Raw genomic sequence first — 16,961 nt, forward strand, 5'->3', positions numbered from 1 at the left:
AACGTATATATATAAATCGAAAAAAAGATTGATATAGATATTTCAGTCTTTTAACTCTGGTGAAGAAGGAAGACCACCGAAGCTGTACTATGGTGGGATGACCTCAAGAACGACCTCAAGGATGACCTCAAGGACGACTTCTAGGACGACCTCGAGGGGGACATCTAGGACGACGCCCAAAGAAATTCAGCCTTTCCACTCTGGTGAAAACCAGAGTGGAAAGGCTGGAAAGGTTGCCGCCATCTATGAGCGAGGACGGAAAACCGATTGTCTGGTTGCCGCCGTCGCTCATAGATGGCGGTAGTTGTCCAGAGTTTTGTGTCGACATTTGTTTGGTACCAAACACGATCCTGGGGAACCTGGCCCTTAACAGCTCCCCTGTAAAAAAAAGGTGTGCGTTGATGACACTGAGTACGGTGAGTGAAAACATCACTGGTCACAGCGCCAAGTTCCTTCCGTGGATTGCTGCAGCGATTGACTGTTCCAGGTACACAGTGGAAGAGGTGACAATCCAGGCATTGTTTTTTTAGATTGTGTCGCCTTTGTTGCAGCTGTGAACTGAACGTGCGTCATGAAAAGTGTGATATCATTCAGAAGTGGAACTCCTCTACAGCGGCGGCACGTACGTGCGCAGCAAGGTTATTAATACTCACGTAGACTCGTTGAAAGTACTAAACTTGTTCACTCATTACAAAAAAACAAACAAACGAATTTGGGGTTAAAATGGCACAGGTGACTGGTACAGTAGTTCTTGTTTACATTTTTTTTTCTTCAAAAGTATAAAATAGAAGAGAGAAGAAAGTTGTGTCCCTTAACGAGATGCCGTACTTTAGTTCTGCGTTTATTGTTGCTCAAGCATATACTCGGCGTAGTTTTCATTTTTTGTTTTAATTCTTTTTCGAGCCACGGTTAATTTGCTCAGTGGCCCGCGATTTAAAATCATTTACGACCTGCTGGCTGGCGGGGTTTATCTTCGGGCTTCGCTTTTACGGTGGGCGGTAGTAGTTAACGAGCTTTTATTGATTGGGGTCACACCTGACGAAGGTCTGGTCGTTCGGAAGGTCGGCTTATTCTTCCGTTTTACTTTTTCCCTCTTTTTTGTTTTTTTGCTTATCTTACGACATTGGGCTTTCCTTCGAGCGTCAACCAAAGAGTCCCGTAAACAGGCTTCCATAAACAAGCGGTGCCCTTGTACACTTTTTTACCTTCGCACTTCGTAAAAAAAAAAACAAAGCAATCAGCCGTTTATATTAACAAGTGTGGACCAACTAACTCGATAAAAGCCCGCAGCTAAAAAAAAGCACTGTCACGCAGGGCACTCTTTCAGCGCCATTTTTTGGTGCTGGAAATGGCGATGACCTCGCTTGTGCAGCGCCGACTTCGCCCTATACTGGTGATACAGCTCTGATATACACAGCGCCGAATACCAGTCCTACGCGGAGAGCAAGTCGTCTGCTTCATGCGCGGGAGTTGCTGTGACGTCAGAAAGACGCCGAGCGCTGATTGGCTGATTGAAGGATAGTGGGTAGACCTCGAGGCAGCTTGCCTTGAGGTCTACCCACTATCCTTCAATCAGAGCCAATCAGAGCTCGGTATCGTTTTGACGTCAGCACAATCCCTGCAAAAGAAGCAGACGAACTTGCGATCGGCAGGTTACGTTCAGGTCACCACTGCATCAGCGCTCTTCCAAGGGACGTATTAGAGCTGCGACTGTTCATACTTCTGCCAAAAAAGACACGGTGTTTCAAGCAGGCAGGATGGCGAAGTTATCTGCACTTCTGAAGCGTGTTCGACCCATGTTTTCTTTGTACATTTGTGCGCTTCGAACATGTATGCCTACTGTTTTTTGTATGATGTATACCAGGACTATGGCCACGGGTTTAATGTGGGCGCTTGCGCTATACTCTTGATTTTGTCTGTGTCACAAGCAGATATTGAAGTTCGTTGGCTTAAACTCTAAAGATATGGCCGCGCCCTTTACCTTCTTGCAAAGGCAACTCGGAGCGCGACGCATCACGCGCTCATTGTCCCTGCTCGAATAATCGCATTCTGAGCTTCGTCGATCGCTGCTGAGATTGGCAGGGATTGGTTTTTTGCAACTTTTATAAGGCATGTGAGCACGCGGGCATTTTTCTAGAGTGCATATAGAGATGCGATAGACATCTATTTTGCACGGGGCTGTAATGGGACCTGATCCGTGCCCTGTCTTTCTCGGGGGGTCGTTCGATAACGTGATTTGTCGGGAGATCGTGTGATTGGTACGTCCTCCGTTGATCGCCCTGATTGGTTACTCGCGTGCTCTGCGGAAAACGAAATGAAGACACGGACGTTTTCTTCGAGTGCAGAAATGAGGCATCAGCTACTGGACAGGGCCATCACGTGACCTGATCAGTGTTTTGTCGTTCTCCATCGTCATTTTTCAAGGGAGCGGTGACTGGTTTTTTACAAGTTTTAACAAAAAGTGAACGCACGGGCTTTTTTTATAGAGTGTAAAAATGCGACACCTGCCCCTGCAGAGGGCACTCACGTAACATCGTTGGCTCCCTGCAATTTGTCAAGGTCAATTGTCAAAGTCATTCTTCACGAGAGCAGTGATCGGTCTTCTGTTGATTGTAAGGATTGATCGTTTGCGTGTTCCGCAGGAAAATGAACAGCCACGTTTGTTTTTTCTACAGAGTGCAGAAATGCGAAATTAGCTGCAGTACAGCCAAAACTCGTCGCTTAATGAAACTTTTTTCGAGTAAGCTTCAGAGCAAGCGTAGATCCTCTCACCTGGCCCTGCGTCCCGCTGTTGCCATTATTGGAGGGCTTAGTCCCGCACGACTGACATTGGTAACTTTCACGGCCCATAGGGGGCGCGTTTGTTCCTATCAAAATGGCTGTCATCTGCACGGTCGTCGTAGAGCAATAGTACGATGTTAGCTCTGCTACGAGTAAGTTATCCTAATTTTGTGAAAGACGAGCGGTATATAAGAGCCTTATTTTATGCTACTTCCCAGTCAGGAAGGTGTACACAAGCACTTCATTCTGAAACCGATCATCGAGGAGCTACAGGGAGTAAGATCCTTACATCACTGAAAGTGGCGAATATTCACTACCTATTTTTGAGCGTATACCGTATTTTCTGACAATTATTTTTTTTTTGAGTGTCGGTAGTATGGGGTTTGAAAAGCAATGAAGACCGATACAACGACACGATGCAAATGCATTCTAACTGGCGGAGGCCTGTTGGGGCTGCCCTTCCTTTGCAGTTCACAGACGGCTCCACTGAGGGTGCTCGTTACTGAAAAAAAGGTCATTGACGTCCTTACACTTACCAAGTTCAATCGCCAAGGTCATTCTCCAAGAGAACAATCATTGTACGTTCATTGTTCGCACTCATTGACTCTCCGCGTGTTCCGTTGGTAAAGTGGACGCGCAGGCTTCGTCTAGAGCGCAGAAATTTGACATCAGCATCTGCACAAGAAAGTCATGGGACTTAATTCGACGCCCCGTCCTTGGCCAAGGTCATTTGTCAGGAGAGCAGTCATTGGTTCTTTTTTTTTTTTATCTGCAGCTATTGACTCTCCATGTTGGGCGGCAAAATGACTGCACAGCCTGTTTCTAGATTGCAGAAATGTGACAGCAGGTGATGCACAGGGAAGTCATGTGACTTGATTCGCGCCCTGTCATTCCGGAAGGTCATCCGCCAAGGTCATTTGTCAGAAGAGCAGTAATTGATATTTTGTTCTTCGCAGCAGTTGACTGAAAATGAACACAGACTTTTCCTGGTGTCCAGATATGCAGCATCAGTCGCTGCAGACTGATGTTGTCGTGTGACTTACTTCGCGCCCTAAACTTCACAAAGGTCATTCCTCAGAAGAACAGTAATTGATTCTCCGTTCCCTCGGCCTCTGCAGCGCTGTAGGGTCAATTGGAACCGCGCAACAACGCACGAAAACAAGCGCAATAAAACGTACGATGATTCGCTTTCTTAGCGAGAAACGTAGAAACATTACACTGGCAGGATAATAGATTGCGTTGCAGAACGAACGCGTTGTTGACAAATACATCGCTCCAGACCGTTGCTCCCCGTTATTGTACGTACCTCGATTCGTAAATACATCGGGCCTTACGGTAAAAGTAGCGTCGACATTGCGTAAGTTTCGGGTTTTCTCCGAATTGCTCGCGGCAGCTGGGATAGTATACACTCTTTCTGTGACTGAACCCGCCATGACACAAAAAGAATAATAATCGAGTTTGGCGTTTTCAGCAGACCTCTTATAGGAACCGGATTCCAGCGATCCGGTTCCTTGGACCAAACTACCCAGTAATGTTTGCTTGAGTGCGGTGGTTATTATTATCGCACAACCGGTTTTCGGGGCACGAACCATCTCCCGTCTTCGAGTCATGTAAGCCCCCCCTTTTTTTTTTCTTTTTTCTGGTAATTATAGCAATCTTTTTTTATTAACTCTTCAGAGTTACGTAAAGTTGTAAACAAACTGTCTTGAAATTCATAGAAGTGAATTTTCAAGACATCATTATAAGCACGTGACGGTCCCAATCATACTTAGATACAATACTGCAGTGAATTTTAACGCAAAAAATTTTGACTACCACACGACGTGGTCTTTGATTGACAGCGACAGCTATTGCCTTGTTGAAAGACGTGCTTGAGGAGATTTCCTTTTTCGTCGATGTGCTTTAGCTGCAGGCTGTTCTCTTGCAAAAGTCCCGTCCGCGATAGTCGGGGTCCTGCGCGGCCCTTTGCTGTCATTTTGCCGCTGCCGTCTCCCGTCTACTTTGGCCAGCACGGCGTGCTTGCCATTCTCCCCCCTCGGGCAAGGAGCGAAACTTGTCTGGTGTGGTCATGTTTGGAGGGTCGGAGAGAACCGCGGTTTCGTACACAGTACACGAAAGAACCTTTCCCGAAAGTCAGTCTACCCATCCTGTGCACAGCCAAACTAGGCTAGGTGCAGTGTTGGGCAAAATACCCTATACAAATATTTAAGTTACTAAATACCCGCGTCATAAAGTATTTAAAATACTACTCAAGTTACTTTCACTGTAAAGTATCTTGAGTAGAGTACAAATACATAGAAATGTAATTCAATTACTTTTGAAGATACTTCCGCATTGCTTAATTGGTATCGACGTCATTGACACCGAAAATTATGCAGCTATGCAAATCTGGGTTACCAGTATGATTTATTAGCACGCAACAACACAAAACGGAAAAAAAAGCCATCGTAGGGATATTTTATGCAGTCTGACTCTAAAGAGCAAAATATTGTCGCGAATGATAAATGACGAGGCGGCGAATAACTGAAGAAATTAAACGTTTAATGGAGCGAACTTGTTCCCAAAACAAAAGAAAGGCTAGCGTCGCAGGCGTCGATGTCGGCGAAACAGCAGGATCGACCGCTGGAGCGAGACTGACTCCGGACCGCCACTCGGAGCACCATTTGTACCCGCGTGTGTTTCTGGAACATTCGGCGTAAAAAGTTAGGCGCGTAGAACATTCGTAACTCGATCAGACGACCAAATTCTCGAACTTACCAGAATTTCAACTTGAAGAAATAAATAAAAGAGAAGTCCGCTTTCTGGTATAGAACCCGGAAACTCCGCGCAAGAGCCAAGCGCGGTAACCATTCGGCCACGCGCTCGCTGTACAACGCACGTGGCAATATCACTGATAGATGTTACAAAACATTTCTGAAACAACAAGAAAGAGGTCGCTTTAGCTATTGGGGAGGAGATCAGACCGTGGCGCCCCAAGCGGTTAACTTTAGAACTACACGGATGGGGACAACAAATACAATGGCTCAGAGCTCGGCTGACTTAAACGAACCCAGGGTCAGCGTTCGGCTGGAGTTCGTGTTCTCCGGTGAGGGGGCGGAGGTGCTTTTTTGTTACCACTCCGGCCTGCATGAACAATGCAGCATGCACCCTGTCCAACTCAGCACAAAAGCCCAAGTGGGTCAAGTTCGCATCCTCTGACGACTGCTTTCGAGGGAGATCCGGCACTTAACGTCATTTCACTAATTGTTGGTATTTTTTTCATTACACTATGCCCCGCGCTCTATTACAAAAGACGACACGAACGTGCGAACAAGGCCTGTGCGTATGTGCAAAGGCCTTGTGTTGGGTAAACACCGAGGTGTGGGGGTGACAAACGGGTCAGAGCACTTCGCCAATAGTGGCATCGCTGAATATTACATCCTGCGGCGCATCTTAGACGCATCGTTTAACTACAATCCATATTCGCTATAGGGGAGTTCACTATGAATGAACTTGGGACACAGATATGAGTGAATGGATAACAAAGAGAACCCACATAATAGCCACGGCAGTGGTCGTACCTTCTTCAAGCAGGTTGCGCTTAGGAGAGCACTCAACGTTGGGGGACACTTTGTTGGCATTTTGAGAGGTCACCCAGCTCCTAGTTCGTTTCCTGTACTGTTCTCTGCTTATCAGTGTTCGCTTACAGACAGTGTTCGCGAGAGAAATAAGTGCCGGTATGACAACAAAAAAAAAAATAAAAACCTCGGCGTTTTGCCTTAGCGGGGTCAAATATACAAAAAGCAAAATTGTCTACTTCTGAAGTAAAGAACAGAAAACCGATTTCGCCTGCGTGTCGTAGTTATTGCATAAAAAAAGATAAATATTGGCATTTCGGGCACCCCTCAACTCACTCCCAGCCTTCAGGGTCACACCTGATCCCCCTCCTAGTGACGTCATTCAGAGTGCCGTGTAGGTTCCCGTGTGCTATCTCGGAGGACGCTTCCTCTCTCTCTCTCTGCTGACATTAGCGGGCGTTATGCTGCATCGAAGCATGGTTAAAAGCGCTAAAAAAAGACGTACACAAGATAGAAGACAAACACGGGCGCTACTCACAACTGTATTGGGAAAGGAAGATGGAAGTACACACACATATATATATATATATATATATCTGACACATTTATCGTCACCCAGGCTACTCATACGCGAGATACAAGCGCATAAACCCGTTTACATGTATTTGCCGAAAAAAGCGAATCTCAGCGTTATGCAATGCTATTGACGTGTCGCTGACGCACTGGGGTCCCCTCTTCTTGATAAAATATGCCTCTTGCAGTTCGCGTGCCATTTGAATTCTTCTTCTACCGAGAATCTTGGTATCACTGAAGCGTGGCTCGCATTTGCATTAGAAAACATGATTGCGCTTTGAAGACGGGGCCATAGGAAGGACAGACACCACAGAGCGCTTCCCTTCCTATGTCCTTCCTGTGTCCCCGTCTTCAAAGCGCAATCATGTTTGCTAACGTACCATGCCAACTTGCCCAACAATCAGCACTTGTCGCATTTGCAGGCCCTACAGTGCGCGGGCAAATGTGCCACGTCATTTGTCTTTAAATTTTGCGTGTGCTCTCTTAAGCGGTCATTCTTGCATCTTCCCGTTTGTCCAACGTAAGATTTTCTACACGTTCGGGGGATTTCATACACGACCCCTGTGACGCACTCGATGTACGGCCTGGCGTGCTCCGTGCCACATCCTCGCTCGTTCTTGATTTCTTTAGTAATTCGAGGGCATAGTTGTCCGAGTTTTTTGGCGCTGAAAACACGAGAGGCACTCCGTACCTGTTCGCAACCTTCTTGGGGTTGTGCGCCATTTTGCGTACATATGGTACAACTTCTGGCCTCATATTGCTCTGTGCCGACTGCGTCACTTTCCTGGTTGTGTGACCTTTTACTTCCTGTAGGGTGGCCTCTGCCACACTCGTCAAGACCGTTTGAGGGAAGCCCGCTGACAATAGTCTAGTCAATTGGTTGTGGAAGCTGGCCTGCATGCGATGAGCACACGACTTCTTGATAACTGACTCTAGGCAGAGTGTGGCGATTCCTCACCTTACCACCTTGGAATGCTGCCGCTTAGAGCCGAGCGAGGTCACGTAATCTTTTCGCCGTAGTTCCTTCGGCTACCACTTGGGGCTGCAGGTGGGGGAAAAAGCTCGACTTTTGCTTTGCGATTATGCAGCGGAATCGCGAAAGTTTTAATGAAGGAGGTGTTTTCTTTATCCTCCGGGACACAATAAACAACGTAAAAATGACGAGATGAAAATTCTTTTAATCATAAAATCGTTGCACCGCCCCTTTAAGTCTGCATTGTTCTCGTAGATCGTTTCCCGGTCTGCTTGCGCCTCAGTGGCATCTTTACTTACGTAAAGCCACACTTTCGGTTTGAGGATTTTTTGGGGGGATACCTTATAGAAACAAAAGGCACCTTTGGGAAGGCGAGGGAAGAACCTTCACTGTACGAACTTAGGGCTGAATATGAGTCACAGTCGGCAAAAAAGCGATACTTTCACGAGCTCAGTTAAACTCACCGTAGCTAATCGGAGCTAGCAACAGGATTCGGTGGCTCGAAAGAATGTTTACGTTTGCCCGTGCCACGCCCACCCCACCTCACACCGAAAAACTTGGAAAATGGCGGCTTTTGCCTTCAAGTCGTCTTACGGATAACATAAGAAACCCTCTGTTTTCGGTCTTTGATCGTCCCCCGTCATATTCAACGAGAGAAAAGGCTAAGTCTGCACTGTCTGTTTTGGTCCTTTGATATTGCCGCGCGCGCAGCTGCCCAAATAGGCAGCGCGCGCGTGGCCTAACGGTTATCGCGCTTGCCTTTCACGCAGAAGGCCCGGGTTCGATTCCTGGCCGCGGCTACATATTCTTGTTGACACTGTAATGTGATGTTCTGGTGAATTCGAGAACCGTCTTGGATGATTCGAGGTCAGAATGGTTCTACGCGCCGAACCTTCTATGCCGAACGATCCAGAAACCAACGAGGGTACATAAGGTATTCTTCTATGCCGAACGATCCAGAAACCAACGAGGGTACATAAGGCAAGGCGAGCGGAGTCAGTCTCGCCCCAGTGGTCGACTCTGGTGTTACGCCGATTTCGACGCCGGCGACACTCTGTTATTATCTTTTGTACCCTTTTATTTTTGGAACAAGTTCGCCACATTAAACGTTTATTTCTTCCTGTTTATTTATTGTTTTTGGTCACTACCCGTGACAATATGAAAAACGATAGAAAATCTTCCTAAAAGCTATATTAGCAGAAAGTACCGTGTTATAAAAGAACACAAGAGTTTCGACCAAGTTTTCTAGCACGTTATTTCGCAAGAAACCAAGTGTACAACCAGTTTCCGAAGCTGGCAACTACAGCTGGAATCAGCGCCATCCTTGGCAGTTTCCTGAACCACGCGTAGTCATGTTTCAGCCGCCACCACATAGACGGCGTCACCAGACATCCAATTTATATTTTCTTTATTTTTTATGATTTATTTATGAATTAGGTACGATTAGCGAAAATGTGGGCTAATGATCAGTACCTGGGACAGTAAACTCTATTTCATACTAAAAAGATGCCGGCCTAAATGCTTGCAAAAAGGGGTCAGAATAGTCGTTTCTGACTATGAACAAATTCGTGATTTGGCCTATATTCAAACTTTTTTTTCATAAACAATACAAGTTGAAATTCAAAAAAGGGCCTCAGTTGACAAATCAGAATATGTTTTTCTTTGCGAGCCTACAATTTTATTAAACTGTGCCAATCCCTAAGCGCTGTACCACTGTACTACCAAATGATGTTTGCCGAAATTGACCGGTGTTGTCAATTTTCACGTGAGCATTTAAAAAAAAAGTTGAGATCATATTACAATAAAATTTAGCGTAGATCTTTCAACTATAATTGCAAGCACCTGTAAAAAGTTCCAAATAAAATGACCGAGTAGGTGCCAAAACAATTCGCGACTGAATGTGCTTCCGCGAAGTCGGTTTCTCTAAAGTAAATATCTGTCAAAATAAAATAAAAACAACTAAAAATGGCATCGGTTGACAATGAACGCACTCTTCTTCTATAACATTCTAAAATTTGAAAGAAATTGATTCAATAGTGCACCCTGCACCACTGTACTATGAAACCATGTTTTGCCGAAAAGGCCAATATTCGCGGGTGCCCGCTGAATTAGCTTTTTGCATTACGAAAACAAATCTTACATCGGAGGAAAGATAATGTTGTACACTAAAAGATGATATATAACACATAATTTTAGCAAGCTTGAACACGCCACAATCGCATTTCAAAAACGCGCGGAACGCGTCACATGTCATGGCCGCTGTGGGACCGCAGCCTTAAGTATCGCTTTCAATCGCACGTGCTTGTCCGCACAATCAGCGATATAAAAGCGCGCAAAATGCCCCCTTGAACAATCTCGATGTTTTGGGGTTTTTGTTTTTGTTGTTACGTAAGAGGCACGTGTTATGTTTTTTTCGTAAAACGTCGTTACGTCTCTCTCATTTCGCAGCGCTGGCTTGATCTGATTCTGCAACGATCGTCACTGGATCCGGCGTTGAATATGGGCCGACGTCGGATGCCTTTCAACTGCAATTCTATATTCGAAAGAAGAATAAATAAAGATACATATGGAATTTCAGACTTGGGTCTTTTCGGTATATTTCTCCCTCAAAAAATAGCACGCGGTATCAAATGTGCCCTTTCTAAGAAATAATCGGCAACTGCCATTGTACCCCGTAGGCTCCATGGACCTCACGAGCTGGAAACGAAAACCGCACTAATTGGTTTCTTAAAATGTGACGCTGCGCTTTAGTACAAGGAGGATCGTAGGTGGTATATTTTGCGCATTAAAATTTAAATGAATGAGCTTACGTAAGTCAAAAGTAGGAAAATAGGACCCCTTGTTATTCTGCCTGCGGTTGTTGTTTTGTTTGTTTATTTTTGGGTGGAGCAAGAATGGCGAAGCCAGGAGTCTGTCTACGGCGACTATCTGCGAGGGTCTCATGTCTGATTGGCAGAACAGCCAGCAGGTTGCGGCAGCAGTTTTCTTTTCATAGGTAATAAAAATAAACGTTTTAATATTACTATTATTTTTTTTTACAAAGGGTCTGCCTCGCCGAAAGCAGATTAAATTACCGTCTCCAAAGTGGCGCTCACCAGAAAGATGAGCGCCAATAAAAAACTCAAGGTACATCTAAGCCCTTCTTAAAGGGGTCATGAAACAATTTCCCTACTTCTTTCTCCTTAGCTTTAATCCTCAACTCAAATGCAAATTGTGAAATCATGTCGTCGTGACATCCTTCAGCACCGGTGCGGTGACTCCTAGCTTCCACCGTGCTTTTTATGCACACCATAGAACTTGTCATTCCCCAGTGGCGATAAGTTCCGTCAGGGCACTCATTGGCCACGAACGCGAATCCGAATATTCGTCGACGGATTGATTGTTGACGAGCGCATACGTCCGAGTGACGCAGTTCTCGTGTCCAGTGCGTAAGGTGGGCTCGGCTGACGTCAGGTTGGCACTAGTGCCACTAAATAAGCTACGCTTCAGAGTAACGACACTTGGCCATATTGTGTCTTAAAATCATGGTTGCCAGTTCTCTGACGCTATATCTGAAATAACAGGAAACGCTTTTCTGTCCTCTACAAATGCTTAAACAGTTCGCGACAGAGCAAATCAGTATTACAAGAGCTTCCTAACAGCGAATCTAGTGCTGAGGAAGTCGCACTTTTGAATCACGGCGATCGGCAGTTGCGTCTGCTCTGCATACGAGCCAAAATGGCGGCGCCCACAACAATGTTGGGGAACAGAGTGCCGATACTCTAAGCGCAGCTCACTTAGTGGCTCTAGTTGGCACAGCTGACGCGCTTTGGGAACAGCGGATGTATCATAGGGAAAAGGCGGGGAGCTTTCGAAGGAAAGAAGGTACAAAATAGCTCCGCTTTATTTTCAAATGTTCGTACCGAAAAGCTGGCTTTTGACTTTCTAGCCTCTTTCTTTTGGCCAACTAAACGATATGCGATTAGTAAAGTCCCAATTTAAAATCATTCATCCCAGCCCAAAATTAGTTTCATGGCCCCTTTAAGTGTTGTGAATGCGAAAGCATCCAAGCCGCTCGTCTGTTCCCTTTGTCGTCTGCTGCGTACTTTTCGTCGCCGGTCAGTGCGCGTTATCCTCTGGGCAAGCTGACCTTGGACGCTCTGTGTTAACGGCGCGCTGATGGACACGCAGCGCCATGGGGTGAGCGGTTGTGGAAACTGACGAGCGCAGCGGCCAATGGAACCGAAGGAAACTAGGTGCCGTTTTCGCGCTTCAAACTGATGACGTCCAGCTCGCTCCATGAAACCCCAATTAATGCTTTCGCGTTAAAAAAATGGTTTGTCGGGTGTCACGCTCGCTTATTGTATTTCTGATTGTTGTCTGCTGCTGTTTTTTTATGATGGAAGTACCTTGCATTATTATAAAAGTTTTTTTGTGTTTTCTTTTTTTATATATCTTTTTCACCCCTGTTATGTACCTGATGGGTGTTTGGGACTAGTCAAGCTGCTTGGGCACATTTTTCGCTTAGCCCCCCCCCCCCCCCCAACGCTTATACATGGCAACTAAAACTATTGTTATTATTGTTATTATTATTATTATGGTAGTGCGAACGCCCTTTGTGGACAGCAGCTGCCATCTGCGGGACGTGTCGCTAATCAGACATGTGTCGTCTTTATATGGACGACGGGGAAGGGAAAGGGATGGTATTCGATTCTCACTTTTTAGTCGGATAAGTTTGACTTAAAATTTTGATATACAGAGTGCATTATCTACCGGCACATCTCTACTAAATTGCTGCACGTCACGTTGAAAAAACGCATTTTTTTGCGGTTCGCTTAAATGGGTTGACCGCATTTGGCCCACGTGGTTGATAGAGGATCACAAAACCAACAAAGATGGTTTCGGTTTCAGTCTTTTTTTTTTTTTATGATGCTCGGTAAAGTCTGGCATAGCGGAATACGAGTGGGAGCACAAGATATGGAATCTGTCAAATGCGATATGTATAAATGCTCGTGAAACCGGTTTTCGCAACGCTGTCGTGTCTCTTTTCAATTCAATTCATTTATTTACTCCCATTTGTACATATGGGTGACGGAGACAGGGAAAAAAGCTGCAAAATGTGCAGCTTGACAAAGCCCCTGCCCCCTATCGGCAGATCGGCAGACAGGAAACGTTAACAGAAACATTTTAAAGGCGAAAAAACAAAACAGGCAGTTCTATGCAGGAGAAAAAAGTTTAAAAGTTAGAAGTGAATATTTTGCGTATCGTTTTCTTATTTAGTGCATCAAGACAGACATGGTGGTCTCTTAAAAAGTTCAGTAATGTTGGCAATGTATGCTGTAACATTTGAAGCCCATAATTTGTTCTAGGACGAGGTACTCTCAGTGACCCGGCGCTACGTACTCCGTGTACCGTATTTTTAACACTTAGTATGGAAAACCGCAGTAATGGGTGGTTGAAATACTTAAGGGATGCCGCGTATACTGTCGCAAGCTTATATTTGCAATATTCTTGTATTTTTATTACTTTATGCTTACAGAAAAGTGGATCGGTGTGTGCGTAATACGACGGATTGGCTACGACTCGAATTACTCTCTTCTGCAATAAAAAAAGTTTATTAAGGTTTGTACTGGTCGTGGTTACCCACACCAGGTTACAGTAGGATATACGAGAATTCAACAATGCATTATAAATTAAGAGTTTAATACTAGATGGTAATGTATGGCGATGCTTATATAGAATTCCTACGATATTTGAAAGCTTAAGTGTAAGATTTTGAATATAGGAGTCCCATAACATATGTTCATGAAAAATTATGCCTAAAGTTTTAACAGTGCTTGCAAATTCAATTTCCGAAGAATTCAACATTAACTTTACATTAGGATTGCACACTCTACCTTTTGATTTAAAAATAACGGCTTTTGTTTTGGTTTCATTTATATTTAGGGAATTTGAGACAGTCCATGAACTAAGCTTCTGCAGACATGTGTTTGCATCGGCTATCATTATATCAATATTGTTCCCTGAAAAAAATATACTAGTATCGTCGGCATACATGACAAATGAGGCGTTACTTGCAATAGCGACTACATCATTTATAAATAAATTAAAAAGCAGTGGCCCCAAGACACTACCTTGAGGTACCCCTGTTCGGACTGCTTTCAGCATAGAAGAAAAACCATTAATTTCAACTGTTTGCATCCGACCGCTTAAGTAACTTTCAATTAAAACAAGAGAATGCCCTCGAATGCCATAGAAATTTAATTTTGTAAATAGAATTTTATGATTTATCCGGTCGAAAGCTTTTGAAAAATCGATAAATATCCCCAACGTTAAGAGTTTGTTTTCTATATTATTTAGAATAATTTCTTTTTGCTGTAGAAGAGCTAGTTCAGTAGAGCGACCTTCCCGAAAGCCATATTGAAAATCAGTAAATATCGAATTTTTTTCCCAAAAGTTGTTAAGTCTAGCGTGTATAATCTTCTCTAAGCCCTTAGAAAAAACGGGTAAGACTGAAATTGGTCTGTAATTGGACATGTCATTTCTATCTCCAGACTTATATAAAACAGACACCTTCGCAATCTGCATACCCTTTGGAAAAACGCCAGTCGAGATCGACAAATTAAAAATATGTGTGAGGTACGGCGTAATGATGTCAATCACATATTTTACCGGCTGCACCTGTATACCATTAAAATCAACACATTTACTGTTTTTGAGGTTTAAAAACACCGAACGTACTTCACACTCATCAGTAGGAAATAAGAAGCAGTTTTCTGCTATGCGTTGAGTTAAACGAAGATCACCACTTTGTAACTGAACAGGGGAAAATAGATTCGTAAGATAGTCATTAAATTTATTTGCTAACTCTACTCCACTGAAAGTTCTACCATTTATTACAAGTGCTTTGATAGCGTTTGCTTTACCGTTACGATTTAGGATATTATTAACCTTTTTCCAGATAACGTCACTTCTATTTTCATTATAAAACATTTGATAGTAATATGCACTTTTTGCTTTTCTTAACATACTAGTTATTTCATTTCGACACTTTTTAAACATTTTAAGCACATCCAGGTCTTTCGTCCGCACGAAACGCTCATAAAGCTTGTTTTTATTTGTTATCATTTTGAGTATATCTCTGGTAATCCACGGTTTTCTAGACTTTTTGTGTGGCGTTATTTTTCGAAGTTTAAAACATTCTTTATATAATAGACAAAATGTATTCATAAACCAATCATACGCTTCATCGGCCGAATCCATTGAGAGTATCCCGTCCCAGTTTTGAGATTCCACACGGCGTCTAAACATACCTAGCGTTTCCGCGTTAACAACCGGAGAAAAAAATTCACTATTATGACACGGTTTTTCTAGGTTTTCGAAATCAGAAAAATTATAAATTGGAAAATGATCACTGACATCAGAGCACACAACACCCGCGGTAATCCGGGTCAGAGGTATGTTTGTAATAAATAAGTCAAGAACCGTTTCACTGCGTGACGTCACTCGAGTAGGATGCGTGATCACATTAGAAAAACCGTAAGATTGAAACAAAGAAGAAAACTCAACTTGACAAGCGGTAGCACAACTCATATCTATATTAAAATCACCACCCAAAATTAAACTGTAACCGTTTTCACCAACTAACTGAAATACTCTTTCAAGAAATCTCCAAAAAGCAGATGAATCAGCATTTGGAGGTCTATACAATACTGCAAGTAGAGTGTTTCCGAGTTTCACACATAGGGATTCGTAATTTTAGTCATAGAAGTAATGTCTGTCATGAGACTGCACTGAGTATCTTTTCTTACATACATGGCTATTCCGCCACCGCGCCTTGAGCAGCGATTTAAATAAAATGTCGAATAATTATCAAAGTTCAAAACATCTGATTCTTGCATAAACCACGTCTCGGTCAGCATTAGCACGTCAAAAGAAAATCCGAAGTCATTAAGAAGAATGCCAAGCTCATCGCCTTTATTACGTGCCGAACGTACGTTTAAATGAAAAACAGAAAATGGTTTTACTTTCTTGTTATCAAAAACCCTTCCCAAATCGGAAGGAAAGCAGACGTCTAAGTTGGTCATCTGCACAGAAACAAACAAGAACACATAAACGCCTCAGCCTACATTATCTATAGTCTGTCAAGGTCATCTCTGTCCTTTATCGGAATGGCACGCATGCCTGCAGACTTTCGAACAAAAACCTTTCCATTCTGGGGGATCTATTTAAATGCCTTAAATACATCCTCGAAAAATATGACGAAAATGCTAAAAACCCGTTTCACGAGCATTTATATATGGAATTTGATAAACAATGGATTCAAAGTTTAAAAAAATAGTTATGCGTTATTTTTTTTTATTTTGGGGGGGGGGGGGGGGGGGGGGCTGAAATATCACCAGTGTATATATATTCGGTGTATGTGCACGGTGACTTTCTGAATTATTCATTCATACAATCTGTAATTCTCAATTAAAATTAAAATGGCGCCTCGTTTTTCTTATTTTATTTGCATTTTTATTTTGTTTTAAACATCGGGCGACTGGCCGTTCGCCGCCGAGCTAGACCACTACCCGCCGGGGCCAACGGCCGTTGCGGGGCACGAGTATGTTGTCAAAGAGATGGCTCCGATTTACGACTGGTTCAGAGGTTGGAACAACGTCCGAACCATTCAAGCGCATTTTGTGAACACCCTATCTGCTGATGCGTTGGTTTGCACTCTGGCTTTCAGCGTTTGCCTTTGGCGTCATTGATGTACAGATGAAGTCGCTCAATCAACTGACGCCTTGACGTCATGCATATGCTTTGGCGGCGTTCATCGGTCGTTTGTTCGCGTGGACTGCGGCTTGCGACGAACGCGCAGCGGCGTGTTGTAAAAGATTTCTTCAGCGCGAATTTTACTGTTCATCTTTGCTCCACTGGGTTCAGCCTTTAGATGCGAGCCTGCAATGGGCAGCGTCAGATTACAAGCACGAGTCACGGACGTAGGTAGGGAAGATGGAGCTTCTGAACCGTGGCGCCATTTTCACCGCTTGTATACGTATATACGGCACGTGCTTTGATCACTTTCGGAATAGACGAACACGTGCGTGCTAAGC

General features: G+C 43.9%; 1 protein-coding gene across 1 annotated transcript in view; it reads left to right on the forward strand.

The window, feature by feature from the left end:
• LOC115330059 (thyrostimulin alpha-2 subunit) overlaps positions 1-16,961 on the forward strand; it is a 59,176-nt gene that overhangs the window by 23,028 nt on the left and 19,187 nt on the right. The window lies entirely within an intron of this gene.

This window comes from Ixodes scapularis, unplaced genomic scaffold, assembly GCF_016920785.2.
Source record: "Ixodes scapularis isolate PalLabHiFi unplaced genomic scaffold, ASM1692078v2 PGA_scaffold4__175_contigs__length_147842914, whole genome shotgun sequence".
Classification (NCBI taxonomy): domain Eukaryota; kingdom Metazoa; phylum Arthropoda; class Arachnida; order Ixodida; family Ixodidae; genus Ixodes; species Ixodes scapularis.